The sequence below is a fragment of the Pleuronectes platessa genome, chromosome 23, assembly GCF_947347685.1.
Source record: "Pleuronectes platessa chromosome 23, fPlePla1.1, whole genome shotgun sequence".
In the NCBI taxonomy this organism is placed as follows: Eukaryota; Metazoa; Chordata; class Actinopteri; order Pleuronectiformes; family Pleuronectidae; genus Pleuronectes; species Pleuronectes platessa.
In genome coordinates this window covers 2,639,854-2,664,894 of record NC_070648.1, presented here as the reverse complement: position 1 = coordinate 2,664,894, position 25,041 = coordinate 2,639,854, and the positions used below count along the sequence as shown (strand labels likewise).

Sequence of the window (25,041 nt, the reverse complement as noted above, 5' to 3'; positions counted from 1 at the left end):
TGTAACTTTGATTGGAGTAGGAGACGTTGACTGACATGACTCGTCTGAAGAGGAAGAAAAATATTTTTTTTTCTGTAAATTTATTAAAAGAAATAAGGCTGCGTAATTTAGAAACATTCACAACATATTCACAGCATATTTACTTATTGCTCTGTGTCTCTGATCAGAAACTTCCCCTGTTCCACATTAAAATACCGTAAGAGGTTTTTCAGACTTTTATTGTGAAAGTGCTGCAGGTAGCACTGGCTGCGATAAGAGAAAACCTAAAAGGGTGTATCGGAAAAAAGAATTATAATACTAAAATAATTATTATTTAAGAAAAGCAGAATCCAGAAATATTCAATATGACACATACCTTTGTCGTCAGTAGGTCTTGTGTGTGTTCTTGCATTCAGGTCCTGATGTTTTCTAACCATTAAGCTCATGAGACGGACAAATGGGAGCAGGGCTGTGGTTGTTTTTGTTTGCATGTTTGGTAAACTCCGTGTTTTGCTGTTTAAACAGTGCTTCATGTAAACATAACTAAACCAATTTAATTTCCATAGAAGACATTAGCTAAATCATGTGAGGCGTGAAATGGAACCATGTGTAATAAACCTGTGGTACTAACTTATCTACTGTGTAATATTTGTCCATTTAGAGACAAAGGTAAAGCTTAGTTGACTTTGTACTGCACTTTCAAATCAAGCACATATGGCTCTGAATCTTAAGGTACAGTAAAGTTATCCAGGAGTCAAAGGTAGAGAACACAACTGCCTCCTCTAGATTTAGAAACATCCCTGAGGACGTGTCTATTATAGTTAACGGGAGGCACGGTGGTATAGTGGTTAGCATTGTGTTCACTGTAAGAATGTTCGTGAACTGATTCCCAGTTCACCAGTCTTCTTGTGTGGCGTTTGCATGTTCTCCACGTCTCTGTGTGGGTTTTCTCTGGCTTTAAATTAAGTTTGTTCTAATTAAATTTAAGAACTATTTCAACACAGTTGACAAAAACTTAATTCATTTGCATGTTACTAAATGAAGTATTTTTCTAGTTGGAAAACTTCAAATTTTACTCAAAGTCGGTCCAACCAGGAAATGTTTCCACAAATGTAAACTTAAAAATAAAGAATTCAAACAGCTTCTCCTTCTTGTTTCCTTGTTTTAATTTAATGAAGCACAAACAACATGACAGAGTTACGTTCTTTGGCATCACGTCTCCACTTCCTTCCACTCTCCAGAAACAGAGCTAAAATAGCTCTGGTGCTAACACTACCATCTTGTGCTCATGACGTCACTCGGATGCATTTTCTCCACCAATCAGGAGTCAGTCTCAGCTGTCAATCATGAAAAGTCAAAGTCCATTTTGATATCATCAAATATCTCATCAAAACCAAACTTATCAGAAACATGAAAACTTGAATAAACTTCTGGAAAAGTTGTTTTAGAAGATTAGAATGCAAAACTGATGTAATAAACAACTTGAAACTTAAATAAAGAATTACAAATTGATATAGATAAAAGAAAAGAAACAAGATAAGATAAAACATTACATACAAAAGGAAAAGATATTTAACAAAGGGAAACAATTAGAACCATAAACATGTATTTTCCATACGAAATCAATAAAATATTGTTATACTTTTGAAAAAATGTTTATTTCATACATTTTAATATATAAGGTAGTGCTTGTAATACGTTGTTTGGGGAGGTGCTGAGATGTCCGCTGTTTTGAGTTGTCCTTGAATCTCTCCTGCTCCGTTTACTGGTCGAACCAACTGTCAATCTGTTTTTCGCCAATCAGAGAAGAGTATTCCGAGCTAGCAGGGGAGCGAGGGGGCGGGACTAATTAAGGAGGAAGGAAAACATAGAAACCGGAAATACACCCGAGATGCTAACAGTTAGCTGTAGGTTCAGTAAGTTAACCTGAGCTAATGAGCTAAAGCTACTAGCTTAAGTTATTACCAGTGTGTATTGTGTTAAAACTGAAGTGTAGGTTGGGTTTTGTAACTGATTTCCACTCAGTCATTTAACTTAGCTACACAGACGCCATTTTTAAAATGGAGTCTTATTTGTCAGCTGTTAGCTTCACCTGTGGGGACCAGAAGAAACTGTGGGAAACTGTTTCTCAGTGAGTATAGACACAACATGGAACATCTTCATTTTTGCCTCTTTCAAAGTAACAGTAGAAAGTCTGTTTAACAATATCACAATGACAACTGATTTAATTACAGAATATGATACGTTTACACAAGAAATAAAAAATATACAAGTTTTATCCCTAAAACAAACCGAGAGCCCTGAACACCACACAGACCTCCTTGCATCAATAATATTAATGTCCCTAATATTCTGCATTTCTTGCTTTATGTACAGAATCACTGTATCAACAACATTAGAGAAAGAGAGAGTGAGAAAATACAAAATAGAAAATCTTTAAGGTTAATATCAGAAGTTTCTTTCAGAAGCGTTAATCTGCCACGATTGTAATGTACATATGGTTCCCTTCCTCCAAATCTGATCTTTTCTAATCTATTGTACCGTAAAGATTTATTTTTTACTGACTTTATTTTCTGCAATAAACCAAAACACAGTGGAAGAGTCCCATTGGCTTCTTGTAGAGGATTCCATGGTGATGCTAACTTCCTGGCTGGCCTACAAATATTCTCTCTTTACTCAGAGTTGTACAGACAACATGATAGTTTTTTCACTCTATGTAGGAACAGCAGGGGAATCACCAGACTCCCCGGGAGGGAGAAAAAGAAACCAATTGTTACTGCTAAACAGTGGTCTCCCACCGCTTTAGAAAAGCTCAGGGCAAAGCCAACCAGAATCCCCAGAAACCACAATAAGAGCACCATCAGTATAGCCATGGTGGTGTTAAAGGCCCTCTGCTTGAATTGGTCAGCCCCGCCCCCCTCCCCCGGCCCTGGACGTTTTAGAGCATGGAGGACAGAGAGGCTGCAGAAAGAGACGACTATCAAGGAGAGGACTAAGACGCTGAACACTGGGATGTTGATTAATACAAGTGCACACTCATAAAACACAACAAACACTGCAGTGCACAGCAGCAAAGCAAACCCACTGCTGATGTAAATGATTTTAACTGCATTTCGATTTCGCAGGCGCAGGTAGATGATGGGATGGACGACAGCCAGGTAGCGATCGATGCTGGTCAAACATTGATAAAGCAATTGTCCAGGGAAAGTAGCAGAAAAAGCTATTTGAAAGGCAATCCTCACTGATGGAACATCAGCATAAGTGATCCAAGAGTTGAGAATGGTCACTATGACCTTTAATACCTCGATAGCGACCAGGTGGTAGGTTAAGATATCAAAGTGGCTCAATGTTGCACCAGGACCTCGCTGCCGCCAGCGTTGGTGGCCCACAAAGAGGACGAGGATGCAGAGTGGGAGGATGAGGAGGATTTTGGTGATGGTGAAGATGATGCTGGCAACTTGGTAGGGGCTGCTAAGGCAGCTGTAACTTTGATTGGAGTAAGAGGAGTTGACTGACATGACTCGACTGAAGAGGAAGAAAATAAATATGTTCTGTTGATTTATTTAAAAGAAATACGGCTGTGAAATTTAGCATCATTTACAACATATTCACGGCATATTTACTTATTGCTCTGTGTCTCTGATCAGAAACTTCCCCTGTTCCACATTAAAATACCGTAAGAGGTTTTTCAGTCTGTTATTGTGAAAGTGCTGCAGGTAGCACTGACTGCGATGAGGGAAAACTTTAATCGGAATTAAACGATTTATAATACTGAAATTATTGTTATTATTTAAGAAAATCATAATCCAGTAATATCCAAGATGACACATACCTTTGTCTTCAGTTGGTCTTGTGTGTGTTCTTGCGTTCTGGTTCTGATGTTTTCTAACCAGTAAGCTCATGAGATGGACAAATGGGAGCAGCGCTGTGGTTGTATTGGTTTGCATGTTTGGTAAACTCCATGTTTTGCTGTTTAAACAGTGCTTCATGTAAATCGAACCAAACCAATTTACTTTCCATAGAAGACATTAGGTAAATCATGTGAGGCGTGAAATGGAACCATGTGAAATAAACCTGTGGTACTAACCTATCCACTGTTTAATCTTTGTCCATTTACAGACAAAGGTAAAGCTTATATTCGGAATGAAGCCAAATACCCCAGGTATGACTTCATGTGCAGTTCTCCCCGGAACACGTGTTCAACCAAATCCGAGTCAGTCTCAGTCAATAACATGTGTTTTATAGTAAAACATAACTAAAGCTTAAATTACTTTTAATGTATCGTGGGCTATGACTCATCTGCGAACATGGAGGAGGCGGGGTTTATGACCTTTACCGAATCCAGCATTAACACGTTGTTAGTTTTTCTTTTTACCTTCGAGTCCGACGTCCGCTGACGCTCGACCGCACTCTGACGTTCATGGCAGCATGACGCAGTTTGATTTGAATAGACACCTTTTAGCCACAGGTCATTTGAGTCATGTCAAACTGGTGATAAATGAGGCTTGGTTCATGTTGTTGTTGAAGAGCTCTCATTACACTGGTTGGTTAGAAAGAAATACTACAAAGTTTATGTGAAAGAAACTGAGATTGCTCGTCCTTCCTGTGCGTGTCTTGGCCTGGTGTTTGGAGTTGTCGTCCCATTTCAACATCTTTTGTGTTTCTTGTCAGATAAAGTAGTGTCTGGACATTTTCTGGATTTTTTGTTTCTCATGTGAAGAAGCAGCAGGAGATTGTCGCTGCAGTTTGTATACGAAAAAGCTGAACTTCAGTCTGCTAAATACACAATGTTGCTTTCCCCATGCTGCACCTGGTCCTTTTCGCTCTTTACACCATTTGGCCAGCAGAGGGCGGCTTTGACCACCTGTACTTTTCTGCCATGTGATGAGGACTCAGTTTGAGGAGGAGAGGCCCAGTGGGTTACATATTGAAGTGAACTCCATTTGGTTTCTTCAGGTTCAGGCTCCTGGTGTCGTGCATGCAGCCTCACAGTGAGTGTGTTGTGTTGTCAGCCTGTTGTTGCAGCAGCAACACAACAGATTTAATCATATTCTTAGTAACATCAGGATGACCCTCTCTGGCCAAACACAGGAAATGGTCATCGGCATCGTTCACCATGTGACACAGAGGGCGACAAACAAGGGACGAGGGATTTAATTTCCCATTTTCCTCCCAAGTTCATCACATCCTTGAGGCATTATACACACTTGAGAGTAGACGTGTTCTGATACCATTTTTCTCAGCAGATACCAATACTCATACCTGTGTATCATCTTTGATGAAAAGTAATGAAAAGATTGTCTCGGCCTGAAGACATCGACTCGGCAATAACCAGTCATCGTCAAAGCGCCACCTACTGGACGCAGGCGATACTTTATACTCCTATCGACGGTTGTGAGGCCCCTTCATCACTTCATTCAGCTTCTCTCTCTGTTCCTGATGTTTGACCTTGGTTGTGCATGAGATGGCAGCATGGCTAACTGCCTCACACTCCAAGTTTAACTGCATTCAGAACGGTTTTAGTTTCCCTTTCACACTTTCTTTACTGCGGCCGCCGAATCTGAAAATGTCTCTTTGAGGCTCCGGCTCTCAGCCCCTGCAGCCGCCACTTGATTAACCCAGTTAATCAGATTATTTCTGCACCATAAAAGTATTTTTGCAGGAACAAAATCCGCCTCTTATTCTCTTATCGTGTCGACGTGTTTGTCTTTCTGGGAGAAATCGTCTCTTTCTCCTTCGATTCATTCACACGTGCCCTCTCTCGCTCAATCTCTTCACCATCTCTCCGTACTTCACCGGTGTGTGTGTCCTCTCTCCCTGCGGAAATGAAAAAATGGAAACTGCATTCATCCGATGAAAACAATCCCCCCCCGCTCTTCCCCACCTCATCTTTTCCCACGCCGGCACCAGACACAGAGCGGCGTCCGGGTACAGGCGGGATGAAAGTGTGGCGGAGCGGGCACAGGAAGTCGGGGCTGATGGGATTGGGGCTGCAGTGTTTTTCAGGATGGGACGCTAATCTGTTTACCAGCTCAGGTGAAAGGAGGACGGCGGATGCTTTGTGTGTGGAGGTGGAAGCTGGGATAGAAGAGAATGCAGCCCAGTAGAATGAATTCACTGTAACACAGCTCTGACTTCGTCCATCTATCTCTTTCTTCATCTCCTCCTACAATGGATTGCTTCAGACTGGGACACATTCATTTCACTTACTCTTGATGGATACGACTCCTCTCCTGCTTGTCACTTAACTCAATTAAATCAAAGGGTTATTAAAGACAACAGCGAAGTCGTATGTCACTCTTTTCCCAAACACACCAATCATAGCACTTAATTAAAGAAATCAGATCATATCAATCTTTTCGAATCCTTTCCACCAAGTGGCTTCAATGTCCTGGAGGAGTTTGTCTCATCCTCCTCGATTGGAAGGTTTCTGTGCAACTGCTTTCACCGAATTACTTTCTCCGTAGCTTTGTAATTTTTCTTCCTACCATCAGGGTCACGGTGAACTCACTCAGCCTCCTCCGGTCTCCGCAAGTGTGTGTATGTTTCCGAGAACGAGCCGAGAGTGTGTCTCAGAGAGCGGGGTTTTAGATTAGATGTAAGACTGTGCATGTGCGTTCGTGTGCGTCTGAGCGCTGAAGTGCGAGGGCAAGGTGACTTTGGCGTAATCCGGCAATTTGGGTTCTTACACACGTAAAACCGGCGACGAGGCACGGACGAAGACGGAGGCTAAATGGCAGCTCGAGCGTGGGGACAGAGAAAAGCTCCGAGAGGAGAAGAAGAAAGAAAAATCTGTTTTTCTAATCCTCCAGTCACAAAGTCTTCTATTCCCATGAAACCAGCTTTGTGGAGTTATGTAAAGACCTCACAGAGTTAAGAGCCATTTCCTTCAACCTCTACCCTCTGCTGAAGATATCGAGCTTATGAGCATTTGAGCGCCCCCTAGAGGCCACTCAGTAAGGAGATTATGGGTACACTGATACCCTGTATCGGGCAGACATGAGCTGGTGGTGGATCTGCTATATGCACCTGTTACAAGTGAAGTACAGAATAAGTTGTATATTTGGGGTAGAGCCTATTTGCTTGCTGACCCGATGCTCAGCCTCTGCCCCCTGCCCGACCCTTCGGCTTGTCGCTTCACTTCTGAGCAGTGTGTTCATGTTCCTACAGAAGTTTGAGTTTGAACCCAGACCAACTGCAGCAGATGATAATGGTCGCTGTTGGCTGATCCCTCCCTGGCAGCCACGCTGGCGATGCCACAATCACTGTGACGGAGATTTGATCAGTGGTCTGCTCCCTCCAGGCCAAGCCAAACCATTTTTCATAATCTCTGGAATGATTTCTAACCCTGACACAGCTCCGTGCTGCATACGAGGGGTGTTCTGCCGTTGTGATCTGCGTCCCCGCTTCCTCCCTTAAATCAGATATGTAGCCGACAATTTCTGGGAAATGGACGCTGCCGTCTTGGAGCCGTGGTATTTAGATCCTGCTGATACATTCAATAACGAGTCTCAGCCTGTTTTTATATCATCAAATAACTTAACGTAAACCAAACTGGTCAGAAACACGAACACTTAAACATCAGTGTGATAGAAACGACCTAAAAGGACAGAAACCATCTTTGAGATTTTTATTAGTTAAATTTTGCACATACACACACACACACACATGCAATGCACTTTTGAGGTATGCTACCATATAAGCAGACGCCAGGAAGACAAGCTGCTTTTTAAAAATGTATGAGGTGCGTGTGTGGACACTGATTGAGCTCATACACACACACACACACACACACACACACACACACACTTGCGTCACAGAACTTCACCTCTCTTACACAAGCTGCTGTCCTGGAGAATGTCACATACTTGCACAACCCTCTTCTCTCTCTTTTCTTCCTTCCTCTCCTCTCCTCCACCTCTCCTCCACGTTAATGCTCCCCTCTTTTCCACTTCCCCTATCTCTTAACCTCTCCTCTGTTCCCTCATCCGTCATATTCCTCCATTCTTTGTTCCCTCTTTTATCCCCCCCCCCCCCATGTCTGCCCCTCCCTTTGCGCCTTTCTTCTCCTTATACCTATCTCCTCCGTCCTTCCCTCCCTCTCTCCGTCTTTCCATTCATCTCCTCATGATGATGCAGTAATTGAATCAGGTGTCCCATGGATACTGACTCCCACACACTGTGCAGAACAAACAGACACACAAACCTCAGTCCAGGCCAAAGCAGGAGTAATGGCCGTGGCACCAGGTGTCTGCGTTATGATGGATTATACATGTTCACACACACACACACACATCAACACACGCTAGCAGACACACATATGCACAGACATCCATTCTTTCCCTATGTAGCGTTTAGCCCCACACAGAATGAGTACATGAGGATGTCAGCGTGTTGGGAATACATCAGTGTCCTGTGTTTTACTCTACTTTTAGGTTTTTGATATAAAAACCACTCTTCACCCAAAATTATGAACTATAATAAAATGTGACGCAGCTCTTAAGCACTGAATTCCCTTTATTCCTCTTGATTTAAGGCCTCTGCAGTCTTCAGCTGCACTGAACTCAGGGTGTTCTCCTGAAATGATCTGCATGTGAGAACGCAGGTGTCTCCAGACATTCTCTGGAGTTTCTCCTGCCAGCCACCAGGTCTACGTCATGTCCCGCCTCCTGCTGCTCTACAGGCTCCGCCCCTCGCCAGAATGTTCCCCACATGTTCCTTGTGATCGAGTCGAACCCGAACAATCTCCTGCTGCCTCTTCAGATGTGAACGACAAACTCTTGAGAAAGTCCGAACCCCATTGTTCCGGTCATTTTCCGCAGTTGATCCTCCTGATTAGATCATCATCTATTAACTAAAGATATTTGTATTTATCCAAATTCACATCAGTTGCGTTAGAAACATCATCACCTTGCTCATCTAGTTTTTTTTGTTCATCCACAGAAACGTATGTTCTACAGCCCCTCAACAAAATATCAGGTCGCTCTCTCTCTCCCGTTCCGTAAACCGATCTCTGCTAGCGGAGATCGTCGTTAGCATGATTCCCGTGTGGCTGCAGAGGGCGCTGTTGTTTTCCGTGAAAGTCTAATAGTGGCGCTTATCATCTTCTTTATGCATTGATATGTTTTATTATCTTTTTAAGCTTCTCCCTTTCTGTTTTATTCTGGTGCTGAATTGGATGTTATGACATTTTGCACAAAAAAAATGCATCATAATCTACGAATTGATGCAGTGCAATGGCTGCAGAGAGATATGAGTTTGCAGGGGGCAGGGGGGTAATCAGTAAAAAGGTTGTAGTCGTCATGTGTACGTGGAGGAGCAGAGAGTGTAAGTGCGTGTGAAGCAGCCGCAGCGTTTTGTTTGATTCCTCCTGGATCAAGAACGAGCTGCATGCGGGGGATGCGGCAGTTTGCTCCGCCTGCAGCCTGCTTTCATTTATTCAGTCATTTTATGTGAAATCTATTGTTTCCATCACCTGTAGCTGCAGAAGTGAGGCTGAGGGAAACATCTCCTCATCTCCTCATCTCCTCCCGCAGGAGCAACAGCAGCAGCAGGAGCGGCAGGAGCGGCAGGGGCGGCGGGATGGGCCGCGCGGAGAAGAAGCGGCGTTGGCAGCAGCGTCCAGCCGGCGCGAGGAGCACGAGCCGTTCCCGCGGAGGAGAGAAGGGCGTTTGAGAAAGAGGAGGAAGAATAAGAGGAGGAGGAGAAGACAGGAGGAAAGAGGAGGAGGAAATCCCGCGAGAAAAGAGGAGACGGACGGACGGACAGATTCACGCAGAGAGAGAGAGAGAGAGTGAGAAAGAGAGAGAGAGAGAGAACCCGCCGCACGTGAGGCGCGCGAGACCTCGGGGAGAAGGGACTAACCGTTAATCTGGAGAAGAACGAATATTTTTCTATTCTTTCTTTTATATTTCTCATCGCACACACGGAGAGCGAAGGTCTCCGAGAAGAAAAGGTAAGAGCCACTGTCCTCTCCTGTTTCCCTGATTACACCCGCATTGAACCCGCATTAAACCCGCATTAAACGGGAGGAATTAACACCTGTGAGCCTCCGTTAATTGATTAATTAACTCTCCTCCCGCTGTTAATCACTGACGCGTCTGTGTGTGTCTGTCTGTGTGTGTGTGTGTGTCTGCTGTTACCTGTGACCAACCTTGCAGGTATATCAAGAATAATATTGACAATTGAAGATGCGCCATGATGAACACAAGCGGTTTTACTTTACTCCCACTTTTGGATCCTCACTGAAACCTGTGTGAGGCTCCATCCCCTCACTGGGGCATTAGTATTGTTGTTGTGCTGTTGTTGTTGTGTTGTTTTTGTGTTTTTGTTGTGTTGTTACTGTAAGAGCGGCTCCATCCCTCCCACATGTCCGGACTCCATCCCACCTTCATCAGCTGTTTGTTGCGCTTCCTCACGCGCACACGAGCTGTCCCGTGTTTACGTTGTTTACCCAGAATCCCGTTTGATGTGGCACACCGGAGACGCACGGTGCGGGTTCACTATGTGCGTGATTGTGTGTGTGTGTGTGTGAGAACATGAAGCTGCTGTTGCGTTGAAGCCGCTGCGGGTTGTGTATGCGTAGAGAGAGATGCTTTGGGTGACTGGTGGTTGGTTCATGTATCCTGACTCTATAATGCTGGAAAGAGACTGAACGTGCGTGTTAGTGCGTGTTAGTGCGCGCGCGTGTGTGTGTGTGTGTGTTGAGAGGAGACCTGCAGAGTTTGTGGGTCCCTGTTGGCTCTACCCTTTGCGAGTCCGTGCGTCTTGCGTGTGCGTATTTGAGCGTGCGTGATGGAGGAAGAAACAAAAGCAGAGATGGATGGAGCTGCAGAATGCTTGTGTGTGTTTGTGTGTGTGTGGCCTTGCGTCTATGTGCGCGCGTGCACGTAAACCCAGCGCGCGTTCGCAGGCCCACAGGGTTTTCCCTGTACATTAAACCCTTCACCATGCAGCCCTCCTGAAGTGCTCCCCCTGTTCCCCTGAGGCAGAGCACAGCCTCCCTCCAAATGTCAGGACAAACATTAAGTTTCTGCTGCAACACGCGCACACACACACACACACACACACACACACACACACACACACACACACACACACACACACACACACACACACACACACACACACACACACACACACACACATCCAGCAGTAGATGAACAGTATTTGTAATCATGCATCTTGAGATTGTTGCTCGTCACTGTTGAAAACATGGACTCGTCAGCAGTTTTTGGAAACATCCAGTTAATGTGAGAGAATTAATCTATTGCTGTCCCACAGTTTATCACTCGGGGAGAATCATCATCACAGCCGCTGCAGCTCAGCTCTGTGTTTTTAGGTCAAAACCATTTTCTCAACATGAAAAACTATCAATCCTGTTGTTGAAACAATGGATTGATCGATTTGATTGATTCTCCAGTCGACAGAAAGTAAATATTTTCTGGTTTGAGTTTCTTTAAATTGGAACATTTTCCGCTTTCCAAATTTTTTCATCAGAAAGTCTCAGTCGGGGACTTTCCTCCATCATGACTCCATCGTGGTCTGGTGCAGGGCTTGAGCAACCTGATGGTGGATGTTGCATTAAAGCCCCTGTGCAGCCAAACTCGTTCTTCTACCTCAGATGTCATCTCCACATAACACAGCCTCTTCCTCCTGTTCACCTCATCAACAGCATCCTCACCTACTTTCCCCAAAAAACTTTCAAACCCAGAGAAATCAAATCCTCTGGCAGAAAGTTACAGACATGGGGCCTCATTATAGACGTGTGGGGGGCCCCTCTCAGCCCGGGAGCCCCAGTCATTTACCTGCTCTGCCCACCATGTTGCAACGCCCCTGTTTAAAGGTTGTTGTCAGATTTTTGATCCCACCATTTTTGTGTTTATAAAATATCAAAAAGAGAACAACAAATATGAAGAAGAGAGCGAACAACAAATCCTGGCTTCGTTTCTGCTGCGAGGACCGATATCCAGCGCTCATCTTTATTATCTGTGACACTGAACATCTCCCACGAGATCACATCCTCTTGTTTTTCCTCTGTGTGATGTTCGTCCTGATGAAGCGGATTGTGTAACGGATCAAACCTCAGTGATCCGTCCAACAAGCTGCAGAGAGATGGATGCATCTGAAATGTGCAGCCGCTGCCAATCTGGCATGGCTCACGGTGTAGGTGTGTGTGTGTGTGTGTGTGTGTGTCCAACTAAAACACACAAAAATAAGAAAACAGCGATGCAACATTTCTTGAGCAGTCAACAGGAGCTGGAGCAGGAGAAAAGAGGGAAAGGTTTAGAAAGAAAGGATAAAAGAGATGAAACAGAATAAGAAGTGTTTCTAGGATTCAGACGGAAGAGAAACGTGGATCTTATCTGAGCTCCACCTCAGAGGATCAGATTAGAAAGTGAAAGTCTCATCGGTTTGTGTGTCAGGATGAGAAAGGTCAGCTCCGTCAGAACGAGTGTGTGTCTGTACATCTGCCTGTTGTCGTACTGTAACTCTGCGTCTGCTCTGGTGAACATTATCAGCAGATGGCTGCAGCCTCTCGGTTCATCTGAAGTGTAGACATGAGTACGAAGAGCACCTGGAGCCCTGTGTGTGTGTTTGTGTTTGTGTGTTATATGTGTGTATACGTATTATAGGTTTGTCAGAGCCCCACAACGCGACCCTTCTAACAGGTTCAGATCTTCCTCCACATGCGAAACATCTGGTTTGTGCTCATGTGATTTTCTTGTCAATGTCGGGAATATATGTTAAATACACAATCTTCCTCACAAAACACAGGACACTGCAAACTTCTTAATAAGCTCTGGAAGTCAGATTGTTTTTTAACACGTCACTTTCAGGCTCTAAGGCTTAAAGTCAAGTGAGTTAAACTAACTGTTAAAGTTTGAATTAGTAACTTAAATTTAGGCAAAAAAATCAAAGTAGTTGTTTGAAATTACTCTACAAAACTAGTTCCCTAAACTTACGCCATGGTGACGGGTGGTACTGCAGCGCTGCCACGCGATTGGCTGATTGAACGTGAATAAGCAGGTGTTCCTAATAAAGTGCTCCCTGGTCGAACAGGGAACTCGTTCCTGTGGAACCAGGAGCAGGTTCTTCAGCTCCTGACAGAGAACGTTTTCTCTCTCTTGTTGCTCGGCTCTGACCCGTGTGGGCGAGATTTAACAAAAAAAACCTCTCTCTCTCTCTCTCTCTCTCTCATCTCTCTCTCTCTCCATCCCTCCCCCCTTCCTCTCTCCCTCTTTCTTCCTCCTCCACTCTTTTTTTATTAGCTTCCACACAGATAGATGGAGAGCGATGAGCTCGGCCTGTGATTGTTTTGTGCAGCAGAGTGAAACACAGGCCGTGTGTTTATCCCACTGTGGACTCTGTCTTCTCCTCCATCTTCTTCCTTCTCCATCCTTCTCTTTTTTGAACTTTCCCTCCATCCCTCCTCTCCTCTGCTCCTCCTTTCTCTCCTTGACGCTCCAGCCGTGACGTTGAGTCTCGGTGTTCACGCACAACCTGCGTTTCTTTCCTCTCGTCTCCGTCTGCTTGTGTTTCATCATAGTGACGTCTTATTCCTCCCTCCCTCCTCCCTCCTCCTCCTTACCTTACCTCTTCTTCCTTTCTTCTTTCTCTTTTCCTTCTCTACCTTTTTCCCCTCCTCCTCCTTCATTTCTCACCTCTTGCCTCACTTCTTTCTCACCTCTTTTGACCACTTTCATACATCCCTCATTCTTCACCTCTCCTCGTGTCCTTGTCACATCTCCCCTCCTTCCTTTTCCCTCTCTCATTTCCTCCCATGCTTCTATTATTTCCTCCTTGTTTCCTCTCCTATTCTCATGTCTCCTCTCCTCTACTCTCTTCTTGTTTCCTTTCCTCGACTTCCTTCTTGTTTCCTCTCCTCTTGCTCTCATTGCCTCTCATTTTCTTTCTTCCCCTCATTTCCTCTCCGCTCTTCCTCCTTTCTTCTTCCTCTACCTATCTATGATAATAAGAGTCACAATGACCCTCTTAGGAGGCAATTGAAAAGCGAATGATTGCAGCTGATACCACGATAGATTACCACACGCACGCACAAACACACACACATTTATCGCAAACTTGACAAATACTGATGTATTCTGTAGTTAGAGGCAGCACTACTGCACTCTCTGCACACACACACACACACAGACACACACATACACACACACACAATGGTAATTTACTGGAAATGGCGTCATACGATGTAACGTCACTTCCCACATTCTTCCATGCCTCCTTTACGTTGGAATGGCTGTTAAGGAAAACATCCACTAGAGGGCAGCGATGTGGGAGGAGCTATTAGGTCCACTTATCTCATTCTGAGGCTCTATGTTTTATAGAAATGTTCATTTTAACAGCAGTCGTTGTACATCTTGTCACATGTTGTGAGTCGTCTTCAGGTTTGACTGATCACTCGTCTCTGCATCAAATCCCCATATTCGTTTTTATCGCCTTCTCATTGAAAACAACTTTCCCCTCAGCATCCGACATCCAGGAGCTGCTGTTCAGAGTGACCTCAAGTGTCACTCGACTTCCTGTGAAAGGAACTGATGATCTAATGTCCCCCCCCCCCCCCCCCCACCATACAACCCAATGCCCTGTGTTTTATCTAGTATTGATTAGTCACATTTTTTATGGATGGGTTTTATGGTTCTGTAGATACCTCAGAGGTTTTCATTACTGCAAATGGACTTAATCAACATCTTTAAATCAATCATCACAGGAACCTGCAGTTTAGTGCACGTGTACACATGCACTCATTGAGGCACAGGTTTTATTTCCATGTTCGTATGTATTGAGCAGCTTCAAAATAATTATCTGAAACCCGTCAGGTTGTGTTTCAACATCTGGTTCCTGTTGCTGTTGAGTTCAATTATGTGTCAGTGGTGAATAAAGCGCAGCGTAACGCCGGACTGATGCTCGTGGTCGTCAGTCGTTGTTCTCATGTCTGTGACACGACTACTGACATTTCTAACCCGTCATACAGCAGCATCAGATTCAAGCTGTCAGATGGGATCAGCTACGGCTTCCTGGACGGTCGGATTCGGTCTGTTCACGAGCAATCACTTCATTTTAATTGACTTGTAATCGTTTATTTAAACTGCCACTGTGGGCGGTAACAGTGGGAATTGAACCTGCACCCCAGGCCGATGAGCTGATACAAGCTGGGGGTTCAAGGAGGGATTCTTCTTTCAGATCCATCACTGTCACACTAATAAAACACACGCACAGACGCACACACGCACACACACACACCTGTAATGAAGGGGTGTAATGTCAAATTGTCTGGAGAATACTGTCTAGACATGTGATGTGCAGTCTATGACCTTTGCAGCTTAGTCATCTGTTGTGTGTGTGTGTGTGTGTTTGTGTGTCAAAGCCAAAAAGAAAGACAGTAGTTGCTCAGTCCGAAATTAGACGACAAAGTTTGACCTGTGGTGACAGTTTCTACAACATATAGAACAAATAATCATTAGACGAATCAATAATGAAGACTTGAGTCAACAGAGTGCAAACCTCATCCAAGAGCCGATAAAAATCCACTAGATATCAGTCTTCTTCTTTTTTATCAGTATCCACAAATTATTCTCTGAGAAATCAATACAAATATAAAAAGAAACCCTCCTATCGCACAATGTTAGAGGAAGATGGAAAGAAATTCCTGGATCCAAACCAAAATGTAAGGACTTCTTCCCCGACCCAGACTGCACCCTCCCGCCAAGTTTGGAGGAAATCCCTCAGGTAGTTTTTGTGTAATCCTGTGAACTAACACACACCTCGATGGAGGTTTGTGAGTCACGTGACCTGGAAGAGACCACGTCCACGTGTGTGCATGTCTGCGTGATTTAAAACATGTGAGCATCTGTGGCTGTTTCTCTACACGTGGGAGTTTGTGTGTTTTTATCTGTGTTTGTTCACGGGCTTCTGAATATGTCAGCGTCCACTTCTTCCTCGGGTCATGCATGGCAATGGGCCCGGCCGAGTCATCCTGCTGATAAACATACACAAAGATGGAAATCGAACCCTAATCTCCCCGGTGCAGATTTAATGGGTTCTGTCCTTCATCACAGAGGAGGAGGCTCGTCTTGAATAAACAGTAGAAGCAGAGCTCCACCTGTTTCCAGCCCAGTGGTCAGAATTGAATCGACCTCGGCTGCAGCAGAAACTCTCCGTCACAATAACAATAATAACCGTGGGAAAAGTCCCCGCGTTCTCCCACTCGATCCCCGTGAGAGCCAGGACCTCCACCGGCTCCAGCTCGACATGTTCAAACCTAATAACACAACATGTCCATCCGGGACAAACCGGCCGCTCATTGTTGGAGCAAAGCAATTTATTGTGTTCTTAATCCACAGGCGAGAGACGGCAGTCGTCCATAATTTGACAAACAATGAGCGCGGGGCCATTACGAAATCACAGCAATTACTTCTGGAGATAATGGGCCGATGTGTGGAGGACAGAGGCAGCACACGCCGCTTCTTCTCCTGTGTGCACGTGTTTGTGTGTGTGTGTGTGTCACTTTCTGCGAACACGATATCAGGAGTGACTGATGCGTCTGCTCGCCTCTCAAATGCCAACAACACCGTGGAGTAATAAACGCACTCGTCTCAGATTTTAACGCACCATCAGTCAGAGAGAAGCCAGAGAGAGTGAGATGTGCTGAAGGAGATTAACCACGAGACACTACGTCCACACGAAGGTGGATGATACGGTCAGGAAAACATAAATCAGCAGAATTCAATACAATATTTCTTTGCATCTTTTAGCTTTATTTGTTTGCAGTTTGTTTCCATCGCCCACCACACATATTACATTCATCCCTGTTAAGGAGAAGTCACCTTTATATATTTTCGGTTTGTTTCAGTTGAGGTGTTTTCAAACTAAAGTGATCTCAAGTGTCTCATATCGCTGCAGAATGTTAAACCTCCGTCTTTACACAAGTGGAGAAACGAGACTATTTTACTGGAGAATCAACAAATGAAATCCTTTCATCAACTCGGTTTCTCTGAGATCTGGTATTTACAACATCTGCTTTTAGTTTGGGAACTGACATCGAGCTAAAACTGAAGAGATGAGACTCGTCTGTAGATTTACAGTCGGAGATCAGAGGATGAAAAGAGAGAGAGGGGGGGAACGATAGAGAGAGAGGGAGAGAGAAGGATTCAGGGGAGGACAGGGAAAGAAGGAGGTGACCCCCACATGAAAAATTAGGCAGGTTGAAAATTAAAGTGAAACGATGCAGCTAGGGGGGGGGGGGGGGGGGGGGATTTATGGGTGAGAAATTGGGAGGGAGGACGGGTCTGAAATACAGATGTGGAGCGAGAGAAAGGAGAGAGAGACACTTCCTCCCTGTTTTACCTGAGAGCCTCAAAGTAAGTTAGGAGTTTAACCCTGGTTCAAGGTGCAGCAGGTTGTTTATGCTGCTGTCGGAGCTTCACTCGTCCTTCCAGCAAACCTCACGTGCCCCGAGATCAGGACAGTTGGTTTATGAGGACTTTAGAAAAGAAGAAGGTCGCAGGTTCCATTCCTTCTTCCCTGTTTCCTTGAGCAAACTTCCCATTCGTCAAAACCTGATTTTTTTATCTCTGATTCATGTTGATGATATTTAATTTAAAGTGAATTCCCATTTAAAGTTAAAGTCTTGAGCTGCAGTCATCAGCTGTTTCTATTAAGAGGCCACAGCTACATTATTATTAAACACTTCAAAGGCTCATTTGATCGTTTCCTCACATTATAATTGTTCCTGTGTCCTTGAGCAAGGCACTTAAACCCAGTGTATATCAGTATCGACGTTAATTAGTTGTGAGCGGCGGCTGCGTTGAGCTCATCGAGCGTCTCCCTGAGATAATGAAGGTTAAGAAAGCAAAGTGAGGGATGGCGCTCATTAGGATGTGGCCCCAGTATCCAGGTCTCACATGTCGTGGCGTTTAAAAAGGGATTCGCCACCGATCAATAACCTGCAGCGCCTGGAAACCAGGCAGCCTTTAATCCAACTCCGTCTCCAGGTCTGAGGAGCACGTCTCACAGTTAGTGGGACATCTTCTCTGTGGCCTCTGTTGTCTTCCAGTGACGTTGAGGAGACTTACACCGACTTCACGCCAGCGCAGGAGATTTAAAGACGTAATAATAATAACCACTGAGAGGCTGGAGTGTAAATCTTTATTCATCCCATCATCTGCCTGCTCAGCCTCAGCACTGCCTGCTTCATATATCCAGACACGGAATCGGGCTGTGAGGCGCGGAGCCGCTCGACAGGTTGTCACTCAGTCTTTTGTCCCGGTGGCTCATGGGAAACAGATGTAAACACACTGTGTTGTTGCTCCCTGAAGTAGAGACTCTTACAATAATACACTCGGCTCCTTCCTCACACACAGCGACGACTGGGGAGGATTTTTAATCTTTGTTTAAAGTTAAGATGAGTTCACGTCCTGGAATATTATTTTTACATCAGCGTTTGTTTCTCCCTCTCAGAAGGATAACACAGAAACCACTTGAAGGGGTTTCCATGTAACCTGGTGGAAGGATGTGGTTTCAAAGAAGAACTTTATTTAAAATTAAGGATTTGTTTTCACTGTGTTTCATATTTGGGGAAATGAACGGGCTCGTAGCTGGAGAAGAAGATCCAGGGTTAACCGAGGCAGCTATGAGTCTTGGCTTCATTTACTCCTGAGCCGTCATGGCTTTCTTCTAGAAGAGGATTGTTGGTGTTAGATGGAGAATTTAACAAACTGCAGATGTGAAGCAAAACAAATCCCACAGATCTGAGGAATGTGGAACAATCACTGAAACGTTCCTGCAGCCGTCTTTCCTGCCTCTCTCAATCTCAGCACTCTCATCTCCTCGCCTGCCGCATTGTCTTTTCTTCTTCTCACCCATCTTCTCACCTCTGCTCAGAGTGTGTGTGTGTGTGTGTCTGTGTGTGTCTGTGTGTGTCCCAACATGCCCTGTCTCATCATTTCCCATCTCCCTCACTATAAATCCCCCCCACGCTCCTCACTCACTGTGCCGTCGTCTGCAGCCTGCAAATAGGATTAAAAATTAACACTGAGTGTGTGTGTGTCTGTGTGTGTGTGTGGGGGGGGGGGACAGGGAGAGGTTGGGCTGCTCAACCCATTGTTGTTCCCCACATTTACCAGTTGGTCATGGCAGAGTTTACCACCTGACTATTTTTCCCTTTTCAGAAAGTGATGCTCAAAGTGTGTGTGTGTGTGTGTGTGTGTGTGTGTGTGTGTGTGTGTGTGTGTGTGTGTGTGTGTGTGTGTGTGTGTGTGTGTGTGTGTGTGTGTGTGTGTGTGTGTGTGTGTGTGTGTGTGTGTGCGTGGTGTGTGTGTGTGTGTGTGTGTGTGTGTGTGTGTGTGTGTTCACTGCTGTATGCATTTGCACCTGCCAAAGTTCATGATAATGCTCGCGTGATATAAATCCATGTTCTCATGACTGAAAAACTCTTTACATGCATATTTTACATACGTGCACATCGGCAGCAGAGGCTCATTGTTATTTCATTCTTCCTCTCACACGTGCACACACCTACAGTCGAGCTCAGCCTAAGAATGAAGAATGGAAACACGTTGCACAGGAGCTCTCAGGTCTCAGGTCTTGATGGAGGCCGTCTCCGCTGCATCAGAGGGAACATGGTGGCAGCAGGCGTCCTGGCACGCCGACAGGGTGTTAACACAGCCGCTGGGCCCGCGAGGCTCTGCTCTACATCTCAGTCGTTTAGCCGACAGACGGATCTACATCTACGTCAGATGCTGCAGCGGCAAAAAACTTAAATACCTTAAAAAAAACACTACTGCACAACATTTCAATCAGGATTCCCGTTCATTCTTTGCCTCAGAAACTGAATCGGACCGAACAGACTCGGTCCGCACGGCTGCTAATGGCCGTCGTGGGGAAGCTGCTACGTTTGAATGCTTCTGCAGGTTCTTCAGATCCTAACCTAACTGTTGTCTTTGTTGTTGTTCTCCGTGTCTCCTGGTGAGATGAGTCTGAGGTAATCGCTGAGGTCGCTGATTTGATTCTGCTGATGCGCGTCAATATTTTTAGCTTGTGTGGAAAAAAAACAACAATTGAAAAGCAGTGGAATCTCTCGTATTGGACCTGAAGCAGCTGCTGGATTCTCCATTATGTCTCTGCACTGTAGCTCTTGGCACCGGGCCGCGCTGCAATGACTCTCCACTTTATTGATTATTTTATATTCTGTTTGAGTACTTTTTTACCGTTGTGTGCCTGAATCGTATTACCACAGCTCCCACGACCACCCAGTTATTCTTCAGGGATCAATAAAGTTTCATCCAATCTAATCTGAGCAGAGATGCTGTTCTGACCGCGCAGCCCTTTGTGAGCAGGACACCGGGTTCTCACAACTCAGCAGCCGAGGGACACGGCAGATATTGATGTGGACGGGATTTAAATTCTATCAGAACCTCAGAGTTTACGATATAAAATAAGAAACTGCATTAAAATGTGAGGCAGCTCGTAGAAAGAGGAATTCACTTTGGTTTTAGGCCCCAAAAGTCTGTTGGAAAACTTAATATCAGTAGATTTCTCCACAGATGGTTGCTGATTTGTAATTTTCACATGAATCAAAGGAAACCTGAACGCAAATCTCCAACCGTACATAGTTTTTAATTATAGCTTATCCTTCATAATTTCTTGATTTCTTTTTAAATGACTAATATTTGCGGTGATGGTTCTTTAACCATTTTTATTCTCTCAGGTGTGAAATTGGAATGAAAATGTTATTTGTGCCTCCACTTAATTTGAACTGGATTTGAAGCTTCTTTCTTTCTCCGAGCTTGACATGAAGCCAAACGGTGTCGTCCTCCAGGTGAAGTGGTTTCACAAAACATTTCTGTGGCGGTGGAATCACTTGTGTGTTCTTTTGAAAGCCAGTGTGTCAGGTGACCACCGCGCGTCCTTGAATAACAACCTGCTCATTCACAGCCAGCATGAGCTAAATATCTGTGTGTGAGCACTGAGCAGCACACGGGAGGAATCTCACCCACATCCTCTGATGAACGTCCCTCTGAGCTGTTGATCTCTGTCGGGGGGGCTCGTTGAATCCTGCAGCGGCTGCATGACCAAGTTAATGTTACGAGTTATTCAACCATTCAGCCTTAAGTGGTTGAGCCGTCCACAAAAGGCTAATTTCTATGTAAATCCACATTATGGACCCATTAGCTCAAGGAAAATTACAATAAAAAGTCAAATAACTTATAAAAGGGCCGAGCGGCCTCATGAAGTCAGTGAGAGCTTCATATTTCACAATAAGAGCTCATGGTTATCTCCTAAATGTGGACCATCTTCGTCTTCTAGAGTACAGCTCCTGTTCTTCATGTGTTCTCACTCACAGAACCTCCAGAACACTTCAGGAACATTGACTTCAGTGCAGATCTGAAAACAGCTGGAGTGTCGTTTCAATCAACATCTAGAAGTTGAAGAGCTCTTTAAAATCCTCTTCACTTTTCTTTTAGGGGTCAGTCGTTCAGTTCTTCTCTCTCGTTCTGTTCTCGTGGATTTCATGACTTAACGGAGGAGATCAGGGAGAGACGATGTCCCGACGTGGAGACGGAATGTGCTCGGTGTCTGTGTTTGAAGGCGCGTCAGGCTTTGATCAGACGCTGGGCTCAGTCTTTATGACACCTCAGCCTTGTAGGAGTGCTTCAGTAAGCAGCTGCTCGGTGCAGTCTCTCACAGCGAGCCGCAGAGTGCTCTGACATTTCATTTAACGTCGGGAAAATCAATATCGCATAAAAAAGGCCTCCTTAACTCCTGTACAATTGAATGTCTCAAAGCCCATAGAGAGGCCTCCTGTGTGTGTAGATACAAACCACCTCCTGCAGATGGAACAGAAAGAGAGCAGGTTCTCAGGATGGGATATTTACCACGAAGCAGGTGTTTTGTTTCCAGCCGATGTCGAAGCTAAACAAAGTGTTCCTTCGTGTTTTGAAGGTGAAGATAGAGCCAGAGTTGGATAAACTGAAATGAGAGAAGATAGCAGCTCCAGTGAGAAAAACTGTGAGGATGAGAAAGAGGTGAAGAAGTGAACATCCGAAGAGAAGAGATGATAAACTGTCCTCAGATCAGCGCTCGTCATCGATGACATGAAACATTGTTCCAGCGTTTGTCTGAAGCGTTTCTGGTGATAAAATGTTCTATTAAAGGCCGCGATGATTAAAAAGCCACAGATCAGTTACTCTGCTTAATGAGCCCTCTGAATGTCAAACACTCTCCACCCCCCCGCCTGCTTTCCAATTCCCAAGGACGTGGCTCGCTCGGACAGAAGTCGTCTGTCGTTTCTAATTAAAACCTGTGAAATGTGTCTGTCATGGCTGCTGAAGACGCTGTGCACATGTGATCAGTTACAGTTGATCACTGCTCTGCTTTTCATTCAGAAATCACTTTTTTAACAATAATTACACCTTCGACGCGTTACTGCATATGTTGTGCAGTCCCGGACCTGCAGGGGGCGCTGTGACAATGACTGATGGTCTACAAACACTCCATCAGAATTGATCTCAGCTCGTCTGTGGTAAGGATTGAGAGGCCTTCCTCCTCTCTGACACAATAGAGCTTCTTCCCCCTCCTGCAGTGAGATGCAGCAGCAGCGTCTGAGAGGAGGCTGCTGCTCATTTCCTGTCCTGATTGCGTTGTATTGATATTTCAGCCTCTTCATCGCCGCTGCTCTTCATCGCCCATAAACATGTCGGTGTTGGTTTACTGCTGCTGCGACACAGAAAGAAAAAAACCAGCCCAGAACCGATCCAGTTAGCAGCTGAGGATCAGTCCATACATTGATCTGAGCTGGAGAACACACAATCACACACACACACACACACACACACATGAGGATAAAACGATTCTAACTCAGGCGTTTCTTTGATTAACTCCCAGTTCAGACTCTAACTCCATTAAAATGCTGAAGTTGACGCTTGAAGGTTTCACCGTGGTCTCAGGGTAAATTCTGAAATTGTCAAAAGATTATTTTGTTTGTCAGCATCAGATTTTTTGAATAAAGTCATCCACACCTCTGCTGATGAAATGTGATTTCAGCTCCGGCGTCTTCTCGTGAACGATGACGTGCACGCTCACCTCACAGCCGGAGGGCGGGCTCGAGTCGGAGGACGAGATGAATTCTCCACCGTATTTATTCAGGCCTCGGGGAACATTTAGAGGAGGACAAAAGGTCAAGCTATCTTTTGATCCTCCTTCAGAAAGAGATTGTTCAGCGTGTGTAGCTCGGCTGTCAATTGATTAAAAGACAAAATGAAAACGCGTTAGAAGACGCTGCTGCTGCTGCTTCCTGTTTGAACGTGGCTGTCGATGTGAATCAGAACGTTTTGACCTGGCAGCTCAGTTTGATTCTTCTCTTATATGTGCAGCAAACGCATCCGTCTATGTTGGTCAAGCGTCACATGTTCGATCCTGGTCGTGACGTTGTTGTGTCCGACAGCGGCGACGAGAACCTGAACTCAGCATCTGAAATGTAAATGCAGCGTCTCAGCAGGAGGTCAGAGCTGCAGAGGGGGGACTGGATCAATCACACAGACACACACACACACACTTACACATTCCTTAACATCTCCTCCTCCATTTCCTCATCTCGTGCTCCATCTCTCTAACGGCACACTTTGACTTATGCATCACCATTAAGTGTGTCTGTGTGCCGCACACACAGTTTTGCAATCCCATTATGTTTATTTGTGTGTATGTGCTTGTATCAATGTGTGTGCAGAATACTGTAATACTGTAATGTGTGTGTGTATGTGTGTGCGTGTGTGTGCGTGCCCACCCGCCCTGGGGATAGATCCACACTGTCTTTTGTGGGTCTGTCTGACTGATTGACGGCCCTCTGAGGTCGTTTGGCAACACATTAGCTCTGATTAGATCACATGACGAGAGAGAGAGGAGAGAGAGAGGAGAGAGAGAGAGAGAGAGAGAGAGAGAGAGAGAGAGAGAGAGAGAGAGAGAGAGAGAGAGAGAGAGAGAGAGAGAGAGAGAGAGAGAGAGAGAGAGAGGAGAGAGAGAGAGAGAGAGAGAGAGAGAGAGAGAGAGAGAGAGAGAGAGAGAGAGATTCATGCTTTTGTGTATCTAAGTGTGTGTGTGTATTTTCCTCGACGCCTACCAGCTGTGTGTTTGTATATGCTAATGGTCTTTGAGTGCTGGTATGTGCATGTGTATATGTTCCTGTTTGTGTGTGCAACAGAGTGTGTGCGCGTCTGTGTGTGTTTCAGATTGTGTGGTTTAAAGGCTGAACATTCCCCTGCGTGTGAGATGCGTCACTCTCAGACACACAATGTCCCCAGGTGCAGTCGATAGGGACCCGGCTTCCACCGGTGACCCTCGGGACGGCTCACGTCCTCCTGCTCCGGGGGTTTCATCTGGAGTTCTGTCACCTCCTCTCTTCTCTGCCAGTGGTTTGGTTTTATCCTGAAACATCTGGAAAGCTGACGTGCGACGTTCAAGAAGCAGATTCGGTGATAACCATCAGATCTCGATGCACAGAACTCGTGTAAAATATCTATTTTTTCCATCTTAAGAAACTACAGCTACGTCCATTATCAGTGCTGCTGTGGTGAAGCCCCTTTGACTTCCACACTCCCCCTTAAACAGAGTCTTGTGTAAAGGCCTTGTTTCCGTTTCAAAACTCCGGGGTCGTGTTTTAGTTTGGACAAAGTTTAGTTTGAAAGTTTATCAATCGAAGACGCAGACACACACACGTTCTCTTCCTGATTGGTTCTTATATTCATTTACTGTGATTATTTCTGATTCGACTCAGCCAGTGAACAGTTAAATGAGTCACTTGGTCTCCTGGTGTCTCTCAGACATGTATCTGGCAGTTTCTCCCTCGGTCATGAATATTTAGCGGTTTTATTTTACTTTCCCCTTCCCGTCATTAAATCAGAGACATGCTGGTGTAAAATTCACAGTTCCTGCTCGGAACGGCTCGGCCTGTTTTTTCATATCTCCTCCATCTGTCTCCTTAGCTGTCTTCGTTCTCCTGTCTCTTCTTCTTCTTCTTCTTCTTCTTCTTCTTCTTCTTCTTCTCTG

The 25,041-nt window shown here is 45.0% G+C and overlaps 1 protein-coding gene across 1 annotated transcript in view; it reads left to right on the top strand.

The window, feature by feature from the left end:
• trpc5a (transient receptor potential cation channel, subfamily C, member 5a) overlaps window positions 1-25,041 on the top strand; it is a 56,407-nt gene that overhangs the window by 616 nt on the left and 30,750 nt on the right.